Consider the following 23,704-nt stretch of genomic DNA (forward strand, 5'->3'; position numbering starts at 1 on the left):
GCCTATTCTATGAAGGGTGCATCCCTCATTGTTGGTCATCTCTTCTCTTGCTTTTCCCTAGACAGTAGCTGCCTAATCAAACCAGTCAAAAGCGGTCCAATTTTAGTCAGTGTATAAAAAAATAAAGTGGTGGAAATCACTTATACTGTATTTTTGAGGCAGCATTTATCACTGTCAGCCAACATATACGGTACATATGCCCCCAAGATGTCCCATTTCCCCACCAGTAGTTTGGACAGCATACTCGCTCATTTATAGACGAGCCTGTCAGTTTTGTGCTATTTACTAATGCAAATGTTCCCTGGATGAAGTGTTTCTCGCGTAGAGACTTGCTGTGACAGAGAGGAGAAAACAGGCAATCTCATCCAGTCAGATATGGACAAATCTATTAAGGTAGGTCAAGGTCAGAGAGCATCCTAATCAAAGTTTACCTTTCTTTAGAATTAAAAATACTATACATTGAGTGGGGCACAGCACACTGAGAAAAGAAAATAGACAAAAACTCGCGAGACTGATTTGTATTATTAAGCATTGATTAAAATAAGTTCCTGGGGGTGCACATCAGTGAGGATCTCTCCTGGTCCACCAACACCGCATCACTGGCAAAGAAAGCCCAGCGCCGCCTGTACTTCCTGCGGAAACTCAGGCGAGCGAGCGCTCCTCCGGCCGTCATGACTGCATTTTACCGCGGCACCATTGAGAGCATCCTCTCCAGCTGTATTGCTGTTTGGGGTGGCGGCTGCACTGACTACAACTTGAAGGCCCTGCAGCGCATAGTGAACACTGCTGGTAAGATTGCTGGTGCTTCGCTCCCCTCCTTGAAGGACATTTACACCTCCCATCTCACCCGCAAGGCGACCACGATTGTGAGTGATGCGAGTCACCCCGCTCACTCTTTGTTCGAGCTTCTGCCCTCTGGGAAGAGGTACAGAAGCCTGCGCTCCCGCACCTCCAGACTCTCAAACAGCTTCATACTCCAGGCTGTTAGGATCCTGAACTCGCTCCCCCGTTCTGCGTAGCGTCCTGTACTTTTACTGTCTGAACTGTCTGAATGCACACTGGCTCTTATTATTTATTATTTGTTATTACTCTTATTTATTGTTTGTGCCTTTTTGTTTATGATGTTTTTTACTTTTGCGCTATGCTTGCTGGCTCCGTTTTGCTCCTCTTATTTATTGTGTTATCTGTTTATTTGTTATTTATTCATCACTCTTACTATTGATTGTTAGAATTTTTGCCTTCTTGTTTTTATATTGTGTCGCGTACATGTATGTCTATCGTGTTATGTGTCTCGTCACCGTGGGATAGAGAAAAACGTAATTTCGGTCTCTTTGTGTGTTGTGACATGGGGAGAGATTGACAATAAAGCTGACTTTGACTTTGACTTTGACAAATATCGCTCCAAATTGTAATTGTGATCATAAATCGTCGTTCTTTTATATGTACCCCGCAATTGGCTGACGACCAGTTCGGGGTGTACCCAGCCTACCCTCCAATGACTGCCGGGATAGGCTCCAGCATGTCCGCGTCCCTCGTGAGGGTAAGCGGTCGGGAAAATAAATGCATGAAAATATAGTGGCTTGGAAACACCGTATAAATAAAGGCTAGAAAAAATGTGGCTGGCTATACAGGACTAATATTTGCAAACTACATGACACCTGTGCTGTTTTCATACACCATATTTTTCTACTCAAAAGCTGTAAGTGGTGATTGAAATACTGAGCAAAAAGTCTTTTAAAGCTGTGAGGAATCTCAGCACTGAAAGAAATGGCATTGTTAAGATCAATTTCTCAGTGATGTGAGAGGGAAACTAAAGAGTCCTTCACTGCTACTTCAAATCATTCTCTTTGAATATTCACAGTGGCTTAGCCACTTATTTTACCCAAATTGTGATTGGCTTACAAATGCTCACAACCCTGTTCCCAAGCACTCAAACTTCAGCTTTAAGTGCTCACTGCCTGTTTATTTCACCTCTATTTCAACAACAGCACACCTCATGGTCACTGTATATTCTAGCGCTATATTCTTTTTGTGAGGTGGATAGGGGAGAGCACTATCTGTTACTGTACCCACTCATATAAGCCTATTATTAGAGACCCATGCAGTTAAAGCACCAACCCCTATGGAGAAGCAAGTTTCCTTCACTTTGATTGGCAGAAGTGAGAAGACGCCACAGGCACACACAATAAAACCTAGTTCAGTGTTATGGTCAGCCTTGAACACTCTTCAGAGAGCAGCCCCTTGCACAACCCTGGATTTTTATATTCAATACACCGTCCTTTTTAATCTTCAAATGTTCCCATAAATGTCTCTTTAGTATTTGATGATCAAATACTAACTAGCAGAAGGTATGTACAGGTAGGTAGACAACATACCAAACAATATGCAGCAAAGACAGCTGAGTGCGACTTCGGTCAGACCAAACACATCAAAGTCACCCGTCAGCCAGTGTGCGTGCAATGCAAGAAGTGTGCGTGCAGTACAAGAATAACAGCAGGAAACAGATGAGTCCCACAAGGGGGGAAAGAATGCCGTCCCTTAGTAGATTTCCAACATCCCAGAAAGTAGCTCTAATTAGTGACAAGGCAGCTCCCAGGGAGTTGATGACAAACGGATGTGATTATTTAGGCTAAAAAAAAAAAAGAGGGTGGAAATGCAGCTTGAAAATTAAGAGGGATGATAATGGAGACGCAACGCTATGACGCTATCTGTCTTTGTCATGTTTTTATTGATTTCCAGCAAATCCTGTGATCACAAACCATGCTACCAACTAAGGTTCAGACTCTTTGCATTGATTTAACATGGTTTTATGAGCACTGTCACATTTTATTGTTTTTATATTTATTTTTCGTCAACAGATCCACACAACTTTCCTGTGACAGTACAATACAACCATATGCACTGATTAAGGGTCGAAAGCTTTGAGAGCTTGGGCCCTGCATCATTAATGAAGGACTGATATTATATCCTGTTTACAGGGGTGGAGGGAGACAGCTCATATTAAGCATTAGCACTTGCCTTGCACTCCTTCCACCCACATACTACGCATACACAAAGGAGGGGGGGGGGGGGGGGGGGTTATCATGCCTGGGGCTAAACAGTGGGCTGCAGACCTCGGCTGTTGGAGAGAGCAAGAATGATTACAGAAGACTCAATCCTTCCCACGAGTAAATTAATGCTCTGGGTTCTAATCTGCAGCATGTTTGTGAATTTGCATTTAAGTGCAAACACATACAAGCGTAAACTTTATTGGGACTCAACTAAAAGTTGGCTGAAATGAATTTTGTACTCTACACATACAAGGGTATTTTTAGTTATAGCTTTTCAAAAATAAAACTGAATGAAGAATTGGGTTCACTTAGAGGTTGAAGGGGTATACCAAAGTTAACAATGGCCTGCCTGAAGTCAGAAGTCAACCTCAATTTAGCCATAGCTAGCTGTCTTGTTATGATTTTAGCTGTAGTTTTTTGGCGCAGGCCCAGCGAATGTCGAGCCAAGTGATCTGTGGAGGGACACCCGCTCAGCGTGGTGTTTGCGACAAACACTGCCGCAGCATTTCTTTTCCTCTACCCATCTGTTGGTTTTGGCCCACTCCTCTGAACCGCAGCGCAGATTATGGAAGGTTTAGGCAAACGTGCTTGGACAGACGCAACATCACTACACAGGACTTTTCTGGAAGTACTCTCAGCAGCAATTAAATGTGGGAAAGTAGCTCAAATTTGAGGCTTTGAATTATTGCCAGGGTTTGAACACAGATGAAGGGGCATTCCCAGAATATTTACAAACTATAAATTTATAAATTGTCCCAGTAGAAGAATACGTTAACAATAAAATACATTAAACAAAATAAATTAAGTACAATAATACATTCTGCAAGTGGAACTTGTTCACAATCAGTGGTGGATTTTGTATAGAAAAAAAAGGTGGTGTAATTACTATACGATTTTGGGGAGTTAGATTACAAAGAAGTGTGTGTTTTTTTTGGGGGGGGGGGAGTTGTTAATTATTGAATAACATATTGAATACCAACCTTTTTAAATAATTTAAAATTCCGGCCGACAGTGTTTTACAAACCACTGTTTTCTCTGTGTTGAAGTAGGGACTACACAATACATTGATTTAATTATGCCTTTCTAGTAGAGTGTATATGTTAGATTTTCCTAAAAACAAAGTAGGCCTATGCCTGTTACGAGGAGATGTGGTTGGATTCTTGACATCAGCCTGAGATTAGAATGTTTGTTGACAACAGCTTTGAACCAAAACAAAAAGGAGGCCGAAACAACAGAAGGACTGCACGGAGTTGGCAGAAACTTTTAGCAATCTAACAATGCTTGCCTTTCAGACTTTTTTTTATTTTTAATGCCAAACTACTTCATCTTGACCATATGCACTATAAAATTTGGTACATAAAGCAGAACGGAAGGTTATGCACTATGTGATAAAGCAATTCGTTGTGGATTCTCAGGAGCAACCTTGAGCAAACAGCATATTTTTCACTTTGCTGCACTACCCTAAGCCCGTCTCACATCCTCATAGTCAACGTCAAGTAAACGGAAAAAAAAAATTGTAATCATGAGAAACATCACTGGCGTCATATGCATGTAAAAAAAAAAAAAAAGTAGCAAGCTCAGAGCAATCTCTCTTATGACAGTCTAATTACAACATTTCACTGGAGCAGAAGAGAAAGTGCTTATGAGTTCTTAAAAGCTTTTCTCCTGTTGTAATTTCATGAACTTAAAAAAAAAAACGTCTGACTTGCATGGACTGTATCATCCCTGCAACAAAGCCTCGAGCGCAGAACAGGCAATGCAGACTCTCGATAAGAAGTGAACAGTGAAGCAATAGCAAAGTTAACGTCAATGAAAAAGACAGGCCCTATGAACCATATCTCAGACAACTTTCCATGTTGGATCAAAGACGTAAGACAGAAACAAATGAGTCCAATGGGCCAAATCACTGACAACATAAAAGAAAAGACATCAAACATTTGTTATACAGAAAGACAAGCAACAACAAAAAATACCACATTGGAAAATGTGTTGACATATCTTTTTTTGTTGTTTATAAAGTAATGGCTTTGAAGGATTATGAGCTACAGAATTTTGTTGAACAGTGGAATATCTAAACAACCCCAAGAGGAGAACACTTCAGTATGTGCTCTACATTTTAGCACTAATAGGCGTAATGGAGGATCATCCACGGTTTGGTTGAAAGTCCACTGAAAATTGGCACCAGATGCTTGAGGGAGGAAAAACAAATCCTGAAATGAGCCTATCTGATTGAGTAGCATCGACTGAATGGAGTCTGGCCTGCTCAGACACTGTGATCAATGTCTACTGTGATAAGGCTTAAATTAAAAACAGATGGATAAATAATCAAGACAATTCACCTTTTCAATCCAGTGATTTCCTGTCATCTAAAAGGGACTCACTTCTTTTCACCAAGAGTCTCCACTTAGAAGATTCAAGTAACTTATGATTTAAGCTAAATAAAAAATGTGAGTATATATTTCAATAGTAGTTTCAATACTTGACCTACTACAATGAGAGTGAGATTAGTTACAAACTGTCACGTCTATATGTATAACTCACCGCATAAAGCAAATGGTCAACTTCTTATTTGATGGTGTGAGGAATGACAACCCTAACCTAAATCAAAGTTCATTAAACAAACAAAACTATCTTTATGGTACAGAAATCCAGTCAATCACTCAAATCAGCTTTGTACATTGACAAAATTCCAATTTCCACTCTTAAGAAAGCCGACGTTAAAAAGATCACTGCTGCATGGCAACACATGCAAACTGGAAAAATATATAAGAGATGGTGCAATAGTGTGTTTAAGTGGGAAAACCACAGTGAGAGTTTTGGTAAGACATGAGTTCGCCGCTAGCACTCTTGGCTAAGGGCATGCTTCGTCTCTCTGCGATGGTGCGGCTACACTCTGGAACAGATTAGAACAACATGATCCTATACCACAAAATAACTCAGAGACATGATGTTCCAGAGAGTGTGGTTTCTCAGCCAAGGGAAAGCTAAATATGTTTTCAGAGTGTTGCTTTTGATAAAGGTAGTGCCCTCTGGCCATACAATACTTGCGAAATCATTTCAAGCAAATTAGGTTGAGAGCAGGTATTTTATTTTAATTCCAACACGACTTCCACTTTTAGAAAGAACGTGTAAAGTTTGGCGACTGTAAGTTTTATGCTAATTAATTATAAGTCAGATGCTCTATTGCTTGGTAAAACAGATGAGCCTTAGAAACAGATGCAAATAGATCAACGGACGATTAACAGACAATCTATTTTAAAGTTGCGCCTTTGTAACGCAGTATGGAAACTATTAACAGCTGCTGTTAATTTGCATTCGCTTGATGGCAGTTTGCATTACAACAGACGCAAAGTGAAAACTACTTGTGCTTGAAGAAGCTCTTTTCTGAGGTTTGTACTGTTGCAAATGCACTCTGTTGCTCTTAGTGATACTTCTGTGGGGATGCAGTAACAAGGAGGAAATGGTAATAATTGTCATGGTTGTAGTTCCAGAGATGACCCGTGCTTTAGTTTGGTTGGGTAGAATCTATTTTTCACAACCATGCAGGGAGCAGCTCTAGAGATGCTAGCCTCTTCCTGGGAGAGATAGAGGATTGCCAGAGGTAATTAACAGCAGCGGAGATGCTGGAGGGCCGCATGACATCTTGCATGAGATAGTATGCAGCTCCTCTCTTAATTAGTGCCACTAAACTTTGTCTCTTCTTTCTTTTCCATCATCCATTCTTATGTGTGATGCAATAGCACAGGGAAGAACAAAATGAGGAACCACAGCATCCCGTTGCTACTGCAGAAGCTAATCTGTACAACAGCACGATATGAGGCAACAACATTTTTGATACTAAGAGCTACTGCTTGGGCACTGATGATTGCAAAGGACTATGTGGGATGTGCTCAAAATCCCTGAAATGCCTACATTCATTTATGTTTTTGTTAATGATCATCAATGATTTAACAACAGCAGTAAACATGTAACAAAAGTAGGTATGAGGTTGTTTTGATGAGGGGCAGTGTTTTGTATATAAAACAAAATAACGGTACTTTTGTGTTTTGGCAAAATAGCTGGGCTTGCATGTTTGATTTTGTAACATAAAGCTTATATCTAGAATCACTAGACCATAGCCCAGACTTTTAAATTAGAGAATGGTTGTCAAATGCAGCCAGCACTAGACAAAACTTCCTGGACCTTCTTCAATGTCAGCCTCTTGAAAAAATCCCTGAGCAGTTTTCTTGTCTTATTTCTTTCATGTTTGACACTTGCTGAAACTACCTCCACTGTTTGTTTACTTTCACCTTTGCTTGTAACTCAAAACACGACTTAATCTCCAAAGTAAATTCTTGTAAATTGCATTAACTGGTTTATAACCTAAAATTTAATTAGTATTAGGTTGCATTAGCTTTGTATCATGAAAGAAAATTGATGCAGTTCCTTCATTGCATCTTGTGTTTAGTGATTCCTTTTCTGTCCACTGTGCATGTGGGTATAGCAAATAAAAAGGGGCACCGTAAAAATTGCAATGTAGCCGCATAATAGTTATGTATGCAATGCGGAGCTTAAGGATTGATACATTTCCTTTAACTTTTTGTTGAAACCTGCAGAAAACCAGTAATGTATTCTTACATAAAACTACATATTTTAAGTAATGGGGGTATGTAAACTATTCCCCTGAAGTCATGAAGGTAGTTTGGTTGAAACTATTCTACAAATGTGAATAAAACAACATTTTGCAAGCAACTCACAGCCCAAACACCATAAGTCTGTTCCAGTATAAGTAGGAACTATGACCCTTTATTCCAGGACAAGCTAAATTATGTATAGGTACTCTGCCCAACCCCTGACACGCACGACGTGAAACCTGCACTACGTGGTCAAAATCCATTTTGGACAGTTTCTTTTTAGAAGCCAAGTGGCATTCACCATTATTGGAGCTTGAGAAAATGTAAAGTGATGATTGCGTCTTATATCATTTGTATAACCTGCCAATTAATTTTAATGCCATCCACTTTTATCCAGCATAAGCACAGTAGTAGTCATAGTTTCAAAAAAGTGAACACAGAGAGTTAGCATTAACTTGTACATAAAATACTGCTGCCTCTTCTCTAAATCTACATTCTTTTTGATCCCCATAATTCATGCAATGTCACCCCGGATATTTTGTGGGTGGAGAGCTTTTACTTTCTTTTGTTGATACACAGTAGGAAATTGCACACCTGCTAGAACCAGACAAAATGCTAATCAGTACTCGCATGTGGCTTTTTGTAAACACAGCTAAGCCCTAGAGGTTAGAAATGCATGACAGTATTTCTGGCAAGTTGACAGTAGCAGCTATAATATATGAAGCAATACAAATACAGAGCATTGCCTGATTGTCATTGTATCCTTGTTGTGGGATTGTACACACAGTAGTAATTTATTTGCTTTTTTTTTGGCATCAAATAATTATCAAAGCCTATTTGACAGATACATAATTGATGACCTGTGACAGAGTTGGATACTACAGTTGGCAAAATGAGTTGTTTCTTGAGCAAGAAAAACAACAACATCTTTTTTTTAACTAAAACGATTTTGAAAAGTGAAGGCTTAAATTTACATGCAGAGTAAGGTGTCTCTTATTAGCGTCAAAGCACAATGTTTTATTTTGTGACTGCATTGTCATCTTCAGAGCAAAAACTGTAACGGTACACTTGAGGCTGTGCAGTTTGCTAGCTTTGGCTTCATGAAGCACTCTAATCCTGTCACTATGTTAATGAAGGTGCTGCAGCAGGCTGACAATTTGGGAAGGTTGAGAAGCTGCCTTCCCTTGGGAATTCACATCCCTCTACCAGGACATGTGGAGGGGCCCCTTTGCAAGCTTCAATGGGTGACGGAAAGATCACAGTGACCTCCTCTGGGAGTTAGAGTCCCACTGACAAAACTCCTGGAGTCAAAATAGATTCTTCAATCAGCATCTGCAACGGACGGACTGAAGGCATGTCATTACTCTCGCCAGTCTTGTATTTTTCCTCAGAAGAAAACCACATCAAAAGTGCATCTTGTATGTGCCTTGCAGGAAATGTCTGATGAAATATACCTCTAATAGGCAGATTCTGACTGCCGCCTGATACTGACCTTCCAGAGATGTAAAGGTTTCCCATGGGGATTTTGATTAAAGTAAAAAGGGAATGCTAAACAAAAACACGTGTGGTTTCGGACCATCCATGTGCTCTTCACTATTGTACAGGTCTGTCTTTCTTCCAATACAAAATAAATTATTTAGCAAAGGACTACAGTGGAACTTCCAAAGTTGAATGACCCTTAAGTTTTAGTATCTGAAGTTCAAACTACATCTTGGGGGACGTTGTGCCAAACATCCAACCATCACCAACTGGTGACCAGTCAGTCGGAGGGCACACAAGACCGACTTGAAATGTCCTACTCATTTTCACACTGAGTGAGTGAAAACTGAACCCCACGCAACTGCACTCAAGTAACGTGTATGCATCACCAAAGAAACTGTTGGCATAATCACAATTCGAAGTCAGTGAAGCAATAAATCAATTTGTGTGTTTTTTCCTTTCTTATGTTTTTTTGTGTGTGATGACACCACAGGAGGGATCTAAGTAGCATGGAAAATGAAAAGCCTTATTTTAATCAAGTTTATTGTGACATAAAGAAGCAGTAGTATTTATTCTTACAAATGCAGAAGTCACCATATCTATTCTCATTCTAATCACACAACTAAACATAAACAGTGGGAGGAGCCTTAACAATTAGAGAATCAAATTAGAACTTTGTATCTTCCTAAAGGGCTTGTTGAACTTATTTTGCAAGTGCCAATGTAAATGATCTAATTTTGAATTGGATTATCTACTCATTTTCAAAGTTGCTCACTCCCTGAACTGAAGACTACAAAGTCTGACAAGAAAGATGATGTTTGGTTTGAAACCTTTTTAGTAAATGACCTGCATCCGCAGCTTCATAAAGATACAACAAATAATTGACTCTTTGGTAGTTAAGGTTCAAAAGCCATATTCAAATGAGAGCTAGGAAAAGCAGGTTTCCACACATCTATTGCCTAAATCAATAAAGGGTAATGGGTTCAAGTCCCCTGGGGAAATCTGACTAAACTAAGGCATGGGCAGACTAAAAACGTCCAAGAAAATAAGTGGAAATACGATTTTGTATTCTGTCATAGGATGATCAGAGAAGACACAAATGAAATGGTGGCACGATAAAAAGTATTAATGAATGATAAATAACATGCGCAAACCATTTTAACATGCCTACAATTGGGGGGTGGCATGTTGACAATATGTACTGATTACCGTATTTTCCGGACTATAAGGCGCACCGGACTATAAGGCGCACCTTCAATGAATGGCCCATTTTAGAACTTTGTCCTTATATAAGGCACACCGGACTATAAGGCGCACCATTAATGCATCATGTCAGATTTTTAATCCAACTCAAATCATTCTGCATTTCAGCTTTTTTATTTCAACTTCAGACGCAACAAATTACTTTATAATCACAAATGAATGATGCATAGTCTTTTTGATTCATGATTCATAGTCTTTAGCGGGCCACTTATGATTGATTTCATGACACAATGCTTCGGGCCAGTTTAAATTTAGGGAACTTGGTCCATATATAAGGCGCACCGGACTATAAGGCGCACTGTCGGTTTTTGTGAAAATTTTAGGTTATTAGGTGCGCCTTATAGTCCGGAAAATACGGTAGGTACAATTGAATAATCACCAGACTGATCTGCATGCCATTTTCCTACTGTCTCAGCTTAACAAGGTGGTTTAATAAGTTATTTTAGTGGACAAGACTGACAACATCCTAACGCTGACAGCTAACATCAAAGCAGCTAATATGTCAAACAATTATTAAACATCTACTTTTGTCATGTACATTTTTGTACTTTCTAGACTAGAAACATGTTATTTCTACCACATCAGGGAAATATAAATTGTACTGTTAAATGAACCACAAAAAAAAAACATGTCGAGTCAATGAAGAAAACAATTTCCATGGCCACTTACAATAATGAAAACCGCAAAAAAAACCTGTGGTCAACAATTGGCCACTCATGAAAATTAGTTGCAGAACTCTCCATATTGTGTGTAACAGTTTAGTGGCATTCAGTTACCTCGCCCGCTGGGCATTGAACCATAGAAACACGGCTGGAACTTCAATCAAATGGTCACAACTACTTAATAGAGGGTTGACTGTGAGAACACGGCATTGTCCAGGGACATAATGAAGTCATTCATGCAAATTTATACAGTTTAACATTTGAGCCCTTTGTTTATTTGTGCAGAGTGAGAAAACATCCTATGGGTTCATTATGATCCGCAGAGCTGACGCTATGTGTTGAACACCGAGGTCAAAACAGGCGTGCAATCAGCCAAGTGCTTCATCTCACATATTAAGTGACATCTCTCCACTATGCTAATGTCTTCTCAGTGGGAAGAAACAAGGAGGAAGTGATGCCAGATAATTACCAAGGCACACCAGGGACAGGTGGTGCCCTAACTGAGGTGATTTAGCATTTTGAAATCCTCACTCTCATTAAGAACTTGATACTCCTCAGTCAGGAGGCAAAGTTTGAGGTGCTCAATGTTAAATCATTGCAGAAAGGTTCAGAGGAAAGAGAAAACTACAAGCCTTCAGAACATCTCAATGGTTACGGTCATTGCAAAGATTCACAAACAGACCATCTGTTTACCAGCAGTCAAGGTCGGCTTGCAGGTTATCAGTAGTTTCAGATGGCAGGCTCATTTACAAGGACGCTACGTGCGCTGCTTTAAAAGCTCATTCATTAACCATGCCATAAAATGAGAACACGTTAAATGTCTCTAAATTCCTATTGGGTAAAGAACAAGTCTAGCGACAAAGCTCTTTAAAAGCTTGGGTGCAAAACAGAAGCACTACTAATGTCGTATGGGGTTAATTTTGTATTGCTCAGGTTAAACCAGGTTGACATGATTCATGACCTTCAGGTGAGGGCCTACTAATTCTCTGCTTATTACCATGTGCTAACAATGAATGGAGACGGAAGAAAAATGCAAAAATACCCACTTTGGGTTCAGGTGAAAGATTCTCCAATGACTTCCTATGAACCAAATTATCGGGCCAATGAGTTATACCTGTTTAGCTCAATTAAAATGGTCTCCAGCAGAAGACAAAATGGCTTGTCAAAGGCGGAGAGTACTTTAGTACCTGCTTAGAAACAAATGGATTTCACACTCCACCTGTGGGGCTATGAAGAGAGGTGTGAGCGGCTATTGAAGAACAGCCACGGGACAGCATCAGCAATTAGAACTGCAAGACAATTACACAGAGATCCACAGGGAAGCTTTTCTGCGTCACGGGTGCACTATTGACACCATGTGCCATTCCTTTTGGACTATTTTCAAAATGCTATTTTTGTCGATAAAACGTGGGTAGAGAAAGGGTCCGTATTAGCACTACACCAAGCCAAGATGAAAAGGAGCTGAAGACTATATATTTTCTTACGCCATGACACATTACCAGCAGTGGGCTTGAGTCAAAACCCCTGCAAAGCAGCCAGGGCAAACCACATGCCCTTTGTGAATATTACAATGGATCTTTCTTATTCTTCAAATAAGTGTTTATTTATGAAGATGTTTTGAAAAAGAAATTCAAAAATGTTAGAGCAATCTCAGAGTGACATGACATGTCCGCAGAAACAAAATACACACACACAGTCATTCACAAATAAATAAATAAACAAATAAATATGTATCGTAAAAATACATAGTGACATATCCATGAAATAGAAGAAAATCAAAGTGATGTGTCAAGATGTGTGAAGAGTGACGGTCTGGGCAGTGAAGAAAAAAAAAGGCATTGTCACATGGTAACAGAATAATTTAATTTAGGTTGTCAAGGAATGACGGTATTGTCAGCTAAGATGGTTAAAAGCCAAGGAACACAAAATCTTGACACTAAGACGCTGTCGCACAGCCAGTATAGGACTACAAGTGACAGTGATGTGAGACAAAGCATTTTATTCCAGCTTGTTAACAGCTCAAAAGAGGATGTGAAGGGAAAAATAGCATGAAACTAAATCAACCATGTGGACAGAGCTAATATATGATTGGGGTAATTTAAATTTAGAGTAAAAATTACTAGAAATTAGGAGAAGCATCGAAATTGCACTGTTTAATGTTACGGAGAGGAGCTTTTTGGTTTTATACTCGTATAAATATTTATAAAAATCTTTGGGAATTGTCACATTACCCAGGAATTGGCATCGTAAACTGAAAAGAGCATCAATGCATCTGTTAACAAGCAATTCAGGTGACACTTTAGAGCACAGATGTCAAACTCAAGGCCCGGGGGCCAGATACGGCCCGCCACATCATTTTATGTGGCCCGCAAAGACAAATCGTGCATCAAATTCGTGTGTCATTACTAGAATTGCAAATTGTCTTCACTTTTAATATCTTTTTTTCCTTTTAAATATTTGACCAGTTTTTACTCGTCTGATTTGAAAAGGAGTTATTTGTCAGTTTGTTTTGTAGCTTTTACTGTATATAATATGAGGTGCTCATACATTTATTTGGGTTGACAATCATAATGGCCCTCCGGAAGAAGCTAGGACTACAATGCGGCCCGCGAAAAAATTGAGTTTGACGCCCCTGCTCTAGAGGTTTACCTGTGCCACTATAATGTGTCTTAAAAGAATTGGGCCTTTTGGCCTTCATGCCCCTCCCTCATCATTAGTTCTCTTGCCCCTGTGGGCCCTGATGTCCACACTACACTCCTTTGTGACAAAATGAAGTCTAAGGCATACTCTGTGTTTTGCCTGCGGGAACAGAAAAAGTGCAGACAGAATAGACACTATAGTTGAGTACCTGCATCGGTCTGGTGAGCAGAAGAGGCAAGAGAAGCTTGTATATCAAAAAGTTGTGATCTGAACTAAATGAGGCGGAACAAGTACAAAATATGAAAGTCGTGGTAAAATCTGTTGGGGGGACTGCAGAGCGACAATCTTTCACTCACAGGGAAGTCTTTGTGCCTATTTTTTGAACTGACATTGTGAAGTAAGAAACAACTGTGCTCTCATGTGAAAAGGCCAAGCCGTGCGTTGTTCTTTTCTTCTGATAATTGCACAGTTTGAGTCCTCTCACCCTCCCTCTTGCTAGGATTATTGCCCGACATAGACTCAATCCAATTTTTTGCTCAAGTATTTTGCTACAAATTGGTCAGACCAATTGCAAATGGAATTGGTCCAATCTCCAATTGTGTACACAGATTTCACCACCTGAGTAAATTGTTTGCTTGAACCAAATTGTACCCATACGCCCAATGAAGCACTCGGCACAGGGGACAATTACGTGTATTTACCTTTTAGCATGATCCTGTGGAGAAGATATAATGTGATTTGTTAAGAATCTAACTTGTTTGTTCAAAAGGTGTTGAATTTCACGAAGTAAATTATGGTAATCAGGGAAACAGAAGCGCAGTGATTTTATTCCCGTACTATGATTAAATATTACCATGTACCCCATTTTCCTTAGAAATAGTTTTAGAAACTGCTCTGCTCATCATCTACACATCTACACAGCTTTATACTTTTCAAGTACGGTCTCTCTGCGTGCATAAATGGTGCATCAAAATAACTAGATTTTTATTTTGGCAGATGTGCAAGGGAGTAGGTTAGTTACGTAATGGCAAGTATCATCAGGAATCATGTTCAAGGAAAAATGCAGGAAAATACAAATGAGTGTTAGAGGGAGACATAGATTAGAAACATTGCTTAATTAGTCAAAACACCTCATTTAAGAATTGGGTGAGGTAGTATTGACATGTAGAGAAAATATCTGTCACTCAAAAAATGTTCAGCAGAGTGGATGATGAGCAAAAACATCATTGCAGGGCAGAAACTCAAACTTCACAAAGTCAGAACACGTTGTCATTGTCACTGGACAAGCCTCCAGCAATATATTCAGAATCCACCTTGTATTTTTTTTCACCACTATCTCAGTCTGTGATTTTCCTTTTGGGATTCAATGGTCAATAAAACAAAACGACTTGAAGCCAGCACCCCTCTGCTCATGACAGGGGTCACAAACATGGATTTGACATTTCCAATATGCTGTGTGATGCCGGAAAGAGAACACATTGTTTGAGGCCAGGAAACTGTACTCCAATAAAGTATATTTTGTTTTTTTAATAGCACATGATTGACAAAGGCAGGGTGGGCGAGCTGTTTTCATTGTATTTATTCGAGTTATAACAACATAAAAACCTCTGGACCGTTAACGAAATGTAATGTATTTGGAGGAATATGGGACTTTGCAGAAAGCAGTGTTGAAATTATTTGGTATTGAAACCAGATATGTTGAAAACAGAGAGGGTTTTTATTTTCTTGAAGAGAACTATAAAATGTACGTACAAACAATGCTGCCATGCGGTACAACAGCTCAATCTCCTCGTATTCAATACGAGAGCCATCATAAAAAGAACCTGCCTATTGTACACATTTTAGACAGTGCCGATCAAAACTGCCCATTAACATACATCCCAGTGTAGAGTTGTGGTTTTACGATATCAATGGCAAATTCCTGATTTTTCATTGAAGCGAAATCGGTACATTCACAGACCACTCAATCATGCTGCATTCATGCTTTTCACTTAAGGCCTTTTTAGTTTCCCTCGTGACTAGAGTGCGTTCCAGAGATACACTCTGTGTCCATCTTGAAGTTCCTTTGGCGCAAAAGCAGTTGCTCACTATCAGTCACACATATGCTGTTTGTAATGATGTCTTTGTAATACGTCTTGTTGCTGAGTGCTGCGGTCAGCAATGTCCCACTGGGGAAGCCATGGGGGTTCGATCATTTCCTCTTCCTGCTAAACCGAGCCAGAGGTAAGTGGGCTGTACAAATTAGTGCATGAATAGAAAACACAACCACAGCAGAGACGAATAGACAATAAGGCTATCCGTCATCTGCATTGTTCAACAGGATACAAGTGAAAACAATATGCAGAGTGAAACTTTAACTCTCACCTGCTGCTGTCTTCTTGTTGCCATTTTGCAAATGTGGTGCCTTTTGTGTGCCTTTCAGCATAACGTCACAAATAATTAAACTCGACATGTGGATGGATGGAGTCACACAAATGCAGCAATGTCCTGCAAAGTGATGCACGACCACATGAAGGATAATGTACAGTTGGTGACTCGATGGGAGGTGGAACAAAGGCTGTCCCCACTGTGACGTGATTGATACGAGAGGAGGAAGTGATTGGCCTGTGAGCGATAGAAGGATGATCATCAACTCACTGGTCCACTAATTGCTTCTCTGTTTCAGATCTTTTTCTAATCCCACACGTGGATTAAGTTAAGAACCAATCCACTCTTTTATTTTGACCAAAAGATGTACCTCACCTTCAAAAAACCTTGTGCATTTTCTACATATTACACGCAGACACTGTCTGCTCTAATAGAATTATGGATAAGGTTGTCTGAATAATTCCACTCTCACATTCAGCAATACAATGTCACAGCATGCTGCTGTAATACTGAGCGAGCGAGCGAGGGGAAAATGAAAACAAGCCAGATTATAAAAGGATTTCGGAATGTGTTTCAAGCGTGACGTTTTTTGTGGATGCGTAGCATCTGAATGGCAATATGAAACTAAATATTCAAATAATGTGCTCGAGTTGACTGGAGGAAATATGAAGACATCGCAAAGCAGTACCAATGTGAGTGAGTTCCATTCTTGCATTTTGAAGATAAAGATACACCTTAAAACACGGCATAAGGTTTTCTTAAAGACATCTAATGAGATCCAATTAACACATTGGTTCTATCAAAATGTTTTTTTAACCAATGTCCTACGAAATGTGAGTGCATATTGCTAAAAGGATGTTTGTAATATATTACCTGTACCCAAGAATTTGTTTTACAACAAAGAGATTGACAACTGACTGGTGCCATTTAGAAAGTACAAAAAAAAAAAACTAGGCAACTTCAAACCACTTGAATGCATGCTTGAGAAATCACACACAGAACTGGCAGACAGAATTAAGCAGCTGCTCTCCCAGAAGGCTGAGACATATTGTTGAAATGTTTAACATATGAAAAGCGCATCTTGGGAGGGATACGATGAGGCATGCTGCAATAAACTGAAGTTTTGTATCAAGTTTGTATCGCCACTAACCTTGAACGTGTAACAGTTAACTGCATTCACTTTGAGCAGCATTTAACATAGGTCTCAATTCCTAAGGCCCTGTTTTCCTTTGCCAAGAATTATTCAGGTGTTCAACAAATTTCTGTTCTAAATTCTGACAGTAAATTAGTTTGTCAGGTTTTTTGAAAGAAAAGGCAATGTATCAAAACTCTGAAATTTAAAAGGAATATGCATTTGCTCATACGTACCTACATAATAATTTATATTTCACAGAGAACAAATGAACTTCTAACACTATGTGTCTTGCAGCATGTTCTCCCTTAAGAGAGATCCCCTTACATTAGGGTGGAATTGATTGAATCAGCATAGTCTAGAACTGATTCATTGAAAAACAACTTAATGGGCATTCACCCTGCATCACACAATGTGGCAGGCAGATGCTCGTGTCCATTGACAAAGGGAAAAATAGGAGGCAGGTGGACACCAAAATCTAGTCAGGGCCAGAATCCATTGATTTATTGATCCCACTTCAAGATAAGAGGCAGGAGAATGATGAAGCTCTGAATGCTTGCGCTTGGAGGGCCTAAATGCTTTTGGATTAGACCGGGTAAGCAATTTTAAAGCGGGAGCAGTACGAATAAGTTGGAGGCTTAAAATTCAATTTGTGGACTGCACTCCTAGAGCCACAATACTATTAGTACTTGACTGACTAGAGAGATTCACAAAGTCACAATGTGGTGTTCAGTGCAAGCATTCATTATGTGAAAGGCAAACTTGAATTAATGACTTGACTTTTTCCCCTTCCTTTTTGTTAAAAGAGCATTTTGTTGTTTCTCCTCAGTTCCATCTTTAAAGGCCAGGAGAGTCTGGTCTCTACGGTAAACTTTGTCCCAGTTTCCTCAGCAGATGGGCAAAGCTTTTCTACAAAAAAAATATTCTTTGCAATCATTAAATTGAGCAAAACAAAAATAAATGCAGGAGGTTCTGCACCCACTACAGTCATTTGTGAATTAAAAAAAAAACCCTAATAAAATAAACTCCTGGAAATTATTTTCGTGTGTTTATTTTGACTATTTTAAAATGTCCATCTATATAAAGATTCCAGATGTTGCTTTTCTAGTTATATTTGATGACTGTAAACATTTGACATGACTATTACTACCTACTGTCTAGGGATGAAATTGTGCGCACTGTTCCGTGCCCCATAGTGATTCCTGCTGGGTGCATTTTGAATACCCACTTACATAGTTCCTTGCTTGCAAAAGGAATTTAAGGTCAAGGTGAAAGATAGTGCTACACCACATTAAATATTATTTACTTGTTGGGCAGTGCAACAGCCCTTGACACGACTATAATGAGAGCTTTCAGATCGCACACATCCTGCTGTCATTGCAATGCTACATTAATCATTATCACCCAACCAAGTTGTCATCAAATTTTTGGAATTGATCTCCCTCCTTCAGTAATCCTTGGGAGGGTCACATTCCCTTGCAGTAAGTCATTTTCCCCTATAAATAGACATGAGACCTTTCTCAAACTGATTCACATTGCTGCCATATTCTATTCTTTGTTCTGCACATGTGCAAAGAATCTATATCTAATTTGTTGTGACATGCCCTTTTTCTCCGTGTGTGTGTCTGAGTTATCTAAAGGTCACATGGTCCACAAAAAGGTGGCATAAGGAAGTCGTCAATAGGAATCAATGGAGTATAACCCTCAGAGTATAATCCCGTAGTGCTAAACCATAAATGTATCAAATCATTATAAGGAATTCCATTTCCACATCTATTATCAAGCTACACCTAAATATTGATTTTACGAGCATTGTATAGAAAGTCTTATCTTTTTAGAAAGCCATGTGAGTGACTGTGTGGATAAGGTGCTTCCACGAACTTACCCCTTTCTGAATCAAAAACGATCCTAGCTATCTGTAATACAGCCTGACTTTATATTATACTTTTAAATTGGTCTCAGAAATCCGTCCATCCATCCATCCATCCATCCATCCATCCATCCATCCATCCATCCATCCATCCATCCATCCATCCATCCCGCTTGTCCCCCCGGAGGTCGCGGGCTTGCTGGAACCTATCCCAGTGATCAAAATACTACTTGAAAATGAATTGATGATAACAATTGGGGTCCATGACCAAAATGCTTTAGATAGAAAGTCACGTAGGATCAAAGCGAGTCAATTCGAGATTTAGGTGTATTTATACCGTTTTCACATTTCATAAAGAAAAGTCTATCAAAATCCTCAGGAAATGGTGCCTCTCAACATTTAAATAAAATAACCTTGCCCCGACTGCAACCATTGTGCGTCCAGGTTGTCGGCCTCTACACACAAGCAATGATGTTTTCGAATGGCAATTGCAAACTTGCAATTTTCAGAACTGAGTTTGAAAGCTCTCTGAAAATGGCTATTCAAATTCCAAGAATGGCACCATAAGAAGGCATCAGAAGGCCAACAAGCACAAAGGATCTGCTCACAATCCCATATGCCTATACAATGTCATCATGGTATGTTTAGAAACACTAATGAATACGTGTATGTGGATTAAGATACAAGTTCACTGAGTCTCAGAATTAGCATACTGTGCCATTCAATGAAAAGTGATGGACAAGATCCACACAGATGATCAAATAAATACCTTCAGGCAGTTTCCTCTAATGGCAAGCTGTTAACAATTTTAACTTTGGTTGCTTCCGTTGCGCACAGCGCCGCCGAGTGCAAAGCAGCACCGGCGGCATCAAGAACATGTCCACAGGCACCCTGTGTCAGTTGGCTGACCTACTTTATTCTCTGTGAGGTCTTGCAGCTCCCTCAAGAACTCCTCCACAACAAAGACAACCATTTTGTCTTCATTAGATCCAGAAAATGTCACTATGAGCTGTTTGGCTACAAACGATGTTGGTTTTATTTTCTGTGTGTTCACGAGGTAAATTCCAAATCAGCTGAACAAATAAACAAATGAGGACTAGCTTGGGCTAATGAGCATGGCAGTCTGAGACAGAGGTAGCGCTGCAGAAGGCATAAGAATTTGTGGCAATTAATGGTTGGCTGTGACACTTTGCATCCGTCTGGTGCCTCCCCTATCTCTTTTCACATTCACACCATGCATCTGTGGATTTAAATCATTAATACATTTCAATTTAAATACAATTACAAACCATGATCAGTGATGGACTTTTAATTACAACTAATAACTGACCATCTGCCTGGTGGCCAAGGGGAGCCACGGAGGCACCCCAAATGTTAAGCAGTGCAATGACATGTCTGTGTTAATTAAAAAGTCACATTCAAGTGACTCACCCATGCCAAGGGGCTTGGGGCGCGTTTGAATGATAATTGTGACCCATAGACATGGGCTTCTTAGCTCGTCCCAGGTGATGATGGGGCAGGATCAGTTGCATCTGCTTTAACTCCTGGTGCATTACTGCAGCCCGCGGCAGAGGAAAAGCTATTGGTTCTAAAATATTATGGCAGGTCACAGAGCGGGATATGTAAACTACAATATGCATTACCGTTGACGAACACATCTATTAATTTGTTTATGATGCTATAAAGTTGCCCCAATACAGGAATTCTTACATCCTGATAAAAAAATATATATATATTATATATTATATATTGTGAAATAGCTTTTTTAATTTTATTTTTCCTGTGGTATGTTCTTTGTTTTATTTAAAAATCCACATTTTATTTTTACCACACAATGAAATGAAAGAAATAATTAAAAAAACTAAATTAAATGAGTTTATCTCAACTTGCGAGTGGAAGGAGGGGGGTGGATGGATTTCATATTTCTCAGTAATGAATTTGTAGTTTCTAAAGAGTTTGAAAAATAATTTAACACCAAAGCTTCCTTTGCTTAAGGGCATTTGCTCTACAACAGCCTCTTCTGTCATACTCTTTGTACTTTGTGTTATCTTTTTAGACTCACTTTTTTTAGCCTCACTTCTGTATCTGTGCGAAGAGTCTCTCTGTGACTGAACCCTTTGCAGACAAACCCCCTAGCTATTTGTTTGAGTCTTTGTGTATGTAGGACCAGACTTGTGTTTCAGATAAACGCCAGATAAAAAAAAAAATAAAATAAGCTGTAAACTGGAGCAGCCGGAAAAGTTGGGGAGGAAATCATGTTTTTGCGATGACAGTGCGCAGCAACATTTTAATTTTAACTGTCATGCTGTTCAAGTAATTAGCGTGATTGAAAACTACAGCATCCATGAATGTAGTCATCTCGTTACTTGGGCCTTCATCAAGGCAGCGCAGTAGGTGGGAGAATGCTCCACTAAATCAGCGTGCACCATAATTACCTTCGCTACACACTACAACAGCCACCATCTGCACAAACACTTTGGACCTGCTCACAAGGTCAAAGCTGAGGGAATCATAATGATGTTGTTTACTTCTCTTCATTCTCTGTCTCTGACTGCAGCTCATTTCCTTTACATGCTATACCTCGTTTTCCCCAAACATTCAAGTAGGATGCAGCGGCCTGGGCTCTGTGGAAGTACTGAGAATGGGACTGAAGCAGCAGGAGACGAGCCAGGGGGTACGTTGCTCCAACATGTCTTTGACAGCCATGGCCAGATGGGCCCTAAGGGGGGCAAGGAGATATCTGCCTTTTGAAAACCTCGCCATTGTCCATAGTTGCATCTTCATCGCTGTGGTTGTGAGCTTTATATTATAAGAGAACAAAGTGATGGGCTACATAGTATAACTTGTTAAAGACAATATACATTTATGATGGTCTCAGAGAAAAGCAAGCAGTAAAAAAATTAACAGCATTTTTTAAGGGAATTTATGTAAAGGCACAGTAGAGTGATTTGTAGCCTGGGTAAATTTCCGGATTAAGTTAATTATTTGTCGAATGGGTCTCTCATTTATTTCCTTGACACGCAAGCATTTGCATTCTAATGAATGTGAGTATATTCCAATTGCAATCAATTGTAAATTAGGAACATTAGACACTGCATTTCTCAAAATTGATCTCTTTACAATTTTTCACAATAGTGCTAAATCTGAATCAAATATGCCCAGCCACAAATACAAAATAGAGTACAACCAGGGAATACAAACCAAACATTTTTGTGTTCTAGCATGTTCAAAGCCTGGAAAGTCAACATATGAGTATGAGTAGAAAGCTATGAGAATGAATGACTGTGAAGATCATATGACAAAACAGACCTGGCACAAACTATTCTATCTTTCAGCATCAGTAATTTTGACAATTCTTTCATGAATAATTATCTTCCGGTCCATCACACACATTGACTGCACCAGAGTCGTAAATCTAGGACACATCCTGAGGAAAGCAACAGCGCAAATCTTGTGGCATACAAGCTATTTATCCTGTTGCCACCATCACTGTGACAAACAGCTTCAGAGACAAATGTACATACCTGCAGGTCCCATTGTAATGACACACAGAAAAAAACATTGTTGAGTGATATTTTTAGACCTCTTGCTCCTTTGCTGGGCCAAAGAGAGGGATTTGAGAGTGATTGGTCATCTTAATAATGCATTGTTTATTCTCCTGCTCTCCCAATGGGTGCAATGAAAAAGTACAAGCATGATGGTGATGGGGTGCTTCATCACAAAAGTCTTTTCATGTTCACGTCACCTTATTGTGTCTGAGTGGTTTATGAGTGATATGTTGAGGACTAAGCTATGAATAGACAGGAACGGGGAAAGGCTAACTCAGTATAAATATCTAAAAAAGATAAATATTTAAGTTGATCTCATCCCATGTTTCTACAAAAAAAAAAAAAAAGGTGGGGTAGTCGATACAAATGCTCTGCTTTCAACTGAGGGCTGGACAAAGCACAGTGGGACCTGTAGTCAAGATTGTACGATTGGATATGGAATTCAGTGGATATGTTCACAAATATTCATTGTAAAATGTATTTTATTCCACCTATTCACTGAGCTAAAGAAAATGTCCACATTGAAAACTAAAGTAGATTAAAACTTATTTTAATGCCGCAGTATGAGTTAATTACATGAGGAAAAAAGAACATATTGTGGACTATGAAAATAATGATGCATTATGATACATTTCTTTTAGTTCATGTAATACAGTGCATGTCATAATTACCACAGAAGAACATAAAGTGCCAGTAAAAGCTTGCACAGACCTCATCACATGAGCATGTGAGTCAGTATGAAGCCATTAGGGTACCAGTTTGGAATAAGGATAAGGCCAAGGTTGCCATGTGAGAGTAGTTAATACATCTTTAATGTTTCTGCTTGAGTTGTCTAAGGAGGGGAAAACGGTTTCATACTTTTTCCTCATGCTATGGCACACATACAAAGAACCCTCATTTTACAGCTGTGAGGCAGACATTGGTAAAATTGAACTCAATAATTCTAGAGCTCAAATCTCGTCTGTATGTGAAATCCATATCAATCACGACCTGGTTGAAGGGCGTACGAAACATTTTATGGATTGAGATCCAATTCAAATGTCATGTCAAGTTAAATGAAGCTAATCTCATTCACGAGCC

General features: G+C 39.4%; 1 protein-coding gene across 4 annotated transcripts in view; it reads right to left on the reverse strand.

The window, feature by feature from the left end:
- macrod2 (mono-ADP ribosylhydrolase 2) overlaps positions 1 to 23,704 on the reverse strand; it is a 273,703-nt gene that overhangs the window by 121,345 nt on the left and 128,654 nt on the right. The window lies entirely within an intron of this gene.

The sequence above is a fragment of the Syngnathus typhle genome, linkage group LG8 (assembly GCF_033458585.1).
Source record: "Syngnathus typhle isolate RoL2023-S1 ecotype Sweden linkage group LG8, RoL_Styp_1.0, whole genome shotgun sequence".
Classification (NCBI taxonomy): domain Eukaryota; kingdom Metazoa; phylum Chordata; class Actinopteri; order Syngnathiformes; family Syngnathidae; genus Syngnathus; species Syngnathus typhle.